This window comes from Otolemur garnettii, unplaced genomic scaffold, assembly GCF_000181295.1.
Source record: "Otolemur garnettii isolate 467f Iridium unplaced genomic scaffold, OtoGar3 scaffold00007, whole genome shotgun sequence".
Taxonomy (NCBI): Eukaryota; Metazoa; Chordata; class Mammalia; order Primates; family Galagidae; genus Otolemur; species Otolemur garnettii.
This window is the reverse complement of record NW_003852402.1, coordinates 6526427-6530511: the sequence shown is the minus strand read 5'-3', so window position 1 is coordinate 6530511 and position 4085 is coordinate 6526427.

Sequence of the window (4085 nt, the reverse complement as noted above, 5' to 3'; positions counted from 1 at the left end):
CAGCTCACAGCAACCTCCAGCTCTTGGGCTTAGGCGATTCTCTTGCCTCAGCCTCCCGAGTAGCTAGGACGACAGGCACCCGCCACAATGCCCAGCTATTTTTTTGTTGCAGTTTGGCCGGGGTCGAGTTCAAACCATCACCCTCAGTATATGGGGCTGGCGCCCTACTCACTGAGCCATAGGTGCCACCCTCAGCTCTGTTTTCTCCTTAGTCATAACCTCTACTGCACATGTTGTTGTCAAGAACTGTGTAGCCTCAGAGATTTTGTCCTACTTGCAAACTAATAAACCAGCCTGTTACTGTAAGGGACAAAAGACATTGTTACTTTATCTACTTTATAAAAGCAGAAGCTAAAGTCCAGTCCTGGTGGCTCACACCTGTAATGCCACTCTGGGAGGCCAAGGTGGGTGGATTGCTTGAGCTCAGGAGTTCAAGACCAGCCTGAGCAAGATCTAGACCCTGTCTCTACTAAACATAGAAAAATTAGCCAGGTATGGTGGCCCACTCCTGTAGTCCCTGCTACTTGGTAGGCTGTACCAAGAGGATTGCTTGAGTCCAGGAGTTTGAGGTTGGTGTGAGCTATGGCACTCTACCCAGGGTGACAGAGTAAGACTGTCTCAAAAAACCAAAACAAAATAAAATAAAATCAGTAGCTAGAGCTTCGTGTTTGTTTGTGTGAGTTCCCCATGTCCCCCAATCCCCGCAAAGTGCCAGGTGCCTGACCACCTAGTGGGAGAGGAACCCAGGGATGGGAGAGTCCCCGCCTGCGTAGCACATGGTTAGCAGGCCTCGTCTTTGTTTTACCTCATCCCTCAAGGTTCCTTGCAGCAGACACAGTCCTGAGAGACGGCCTGGGTAAAGAGCTGTTGGGGTCATGCTTTCTTGGTGTACTCAGCGAGGACAGACAGGGATGCTCAGTGCCCGTAGCAGGTGCTTCTCCCCAGTTATGTAATTACTTGTTCATTGTCTGTCTCTCCAACTAGAATGTGAGAAACATGAGGCCAGAAACTTTGTCACTTTGCCTGTCTAGCACTCTAAACAATGCCTCGTAACATCGTAGTTGATCAGTAAATATTGGTTGAATGAATGGATTGATTTACATCTATTTATTCATTCTCAGCAGTCATTATCCATTTCCTATGGCCAGATCCAATGCTCCACCCTGGAGACACAGAGGAACCAGACGTTAATGACCAACTTAGGTTGACAAGGAGAGAGAGACAATGATGACAGTGTGCTCATTGTTGTGACAGCTGGGAGAGCAGAGGCATACTCCCTGTCTAACCTAAACCCTTCCTACTACAGATAAATTATGTCATGCTCAGAAAGAGCAGGAAATGTAAATGACTTCAGGGAGCCCCTGCCCTTGGCACAAGACGGGGCTTTGATTCCTCACAGCCTGGGGTGTGCGGAGCAGATTTCCTGAAAGTCAGGCTGTAGTAAGCACTGTGAAGGTAAAGTAAAGCAGGCTGGGAGAGGCAATGGAAGGAAGAAGCTACTTTAGGTCAGGAAAGGTGTCTTCCAAGAAGGTGACATTTGAGCAGATCCCCGAATTCAGGAGGAGTCCATTAAGTACATTAAAGAAGAGGCCAGGTGCAGTGGCTCACACCTGCAATCCCAGCGCTCTGGGAGGCCAAGATGGGTAGATTGCTTGAGCTCAGGAGTTTAAGACCAGTCTTAGCAAGACTGAGACCCCCATCTCTACTGAAAAAAAAAAATAGAAAATTTAGCTGGGCATTGTGGCAGGAGCCTATGGTCCCAGCTACTCAGGAGGCTGAGACAAGAGGATTGCTTGAGCCCAAGAGTTTGAGGTTGCTGTGAGCTATGACGGCACAGCACTTTACCCAGGGTGATACTGTCATCATGAAAAACAAACAAACAAAAACATATACTGAAGAAGATGCTTTAGGGAGAAGGAACTGTGCAGTGCAAAGATCCTGAGTGGGGAGCACTCCTGGCCCTTCTGAGAAATCGCTAAGAGGCCAGTGGCTTAAGCAGTTAGCGTAAGGAGAATGCGGGAGGAGATGAGACTAGAGGTGTGAGTGAGGGCCAGGAGAGCAGGCCTAGAGAGCAGTGGGCCACGGAGAGACTTTGGACCTGGGTCAGAACTTCCCAGGAGGGCTGAGATCCATTCGATCTACCTGTGCTGGGTGCCTGTCTCAGGCCAGGCCTCCTGCTGGGTACTGGGGACACAGGCACCAGAGTGTTCATCCTGCTTCAGGGAGTTACCAGTGGCAGCTAGACAGATAACAAAAACAGTATGTGACAGGGGAGTATCTGGGGAGCAGCCAGGGAGCAATGGATTAAGGTGCATTGTCTCTGCGGAGCTCACACGACACCTCATTGGGGAGGTCTTGGCTGAGATGCTAAAGGTGAGCTGGTGTTTGGCACGTGGGCAGTGGGATAGAAACCAACTGTGTGCAGGATCCATACTGCCATAAAGGGCAGGGATTGACAGGAGGCCAGAACCAGGCTCGGAGGGTCTTATATCCTGAGCACCCAGAGCTGGCAGGGCCATCAGAGACTTCTGGGAAAGTGGTTTCCTTTTTTTTTTTTTGAAGTTTTTGGCTGGGACTGGATTTGAACCTGCCATCTCTGGCATATGGGACCAGCACCCTACTCCTTTGAGCCACAGGCGCCGCCCCAGTTTTTCATTTTTGTTGTTGCAGTTTGGCCAGGGCCGGGTTCTAACTGGCCACCTTCGGTATATGAGGCTGGAGTCTTTCTCACTGGGCCACAGCTGCTGCCTCGAAAGTGTTTTTCAAATTGGCTTCTGTGGAGCCCTGGAGAGATGCTTTAGGACACTGTGAGGGACTCTGGAATCTGAGTGGGTGGCATCCAGAAATGCCACCCTACCTCCCTGAAACTCACCTGAGAGTTAACAGAAGTAACTCCAGCCCAGGCACAGTAGCTCTCACCTGTTTTCCTTGCACCCTGGGAGGCCAAGCCCAGTGTATTACTTGAGTTCAGAAGTTAGAGACCAGCCTGAGCAAGAGCATGGAACAACTAGCTGAGCGTTGTGGTGGGTGCTTATAGTCCCAGCTACTCTGGAGGCTGAGGCAAGAAGATCACTTGAGCCCAGGACTTTGAGGTTGCTGGGAGCTATGATGCCATGGCACTCTTGGGTGACAGAGCAAGACTCTGTTTTAAAAAAATAAAAAACAAAAAGTGGAAGTAATTCTGGCTTTGTCTCTATTATCTATTGAGCGTCCCATAAACTTTGTATGAATAAAGAATCCGTGGCTAAAATAATACCGCAGGCCATTGATCACATTTTTAACAGATTTATTGAAGTAAAATTGACACATGTCATCCATATTTACAGTGTACAACTTAGGCTGGGTGTGGTGGCTTAGCCCTGTAGTGGTCCTAGCACTCTGGGAGGCCAAGGCCAGTGGATCGCTTGAGCTCACAAGTTTGAGACCAGGCTGACAATAGTGAGACCCCATCTCCAAAAAATAACTGGGTGTTGTGGCATGCCACACCTGTTGTCCCAGCTACTTGGGAGGCCGAGGTAAGAGGATCACTTGAGCCCAAGAATTGAGGTTGCTGTGAGCAACCTACTGGCACTCTACTGGGGACAAGAAAGTGACACCGTTTTAAAAAAAAAATAAAGTATACAACTTAATAACTTTTGACATATGTCTATACCCAAGAAGCCACCATCACAATCAAGATAGTGAACATATCTATCACCCCAAAATGTTTTTTCCTGCCTGGTCATAATCTTTCCCCAGCTCCTCCGTGGCCTCCCACCTCAAACTCTTAAAAGCACTTTGGAAGCTTCGCTCATAGTAGCCCCATGCTGGAAACAACCCAAATGTCCTTTAGTCGTGAACAGATAAAGGAACTGTGGCGTACAGACACATGCAGCAAATCTCAAAAGTGTTATGCTGAGCAACAGAGCCCAGACACAAAGCACGGGTACTGCGTGAGTTCATTGCTATGAAGTCCAAATATGGTCAAAACTAATCTCTGGAAAGAGGAGTCAGGTCGGTGAGTGTCTTTGGTTAGGGGTATTGATTGGAGTAATCAGGAACTCTCTAGGGTGATGGTATCTATCTTTTTTTTTTTTTTTTTTTTT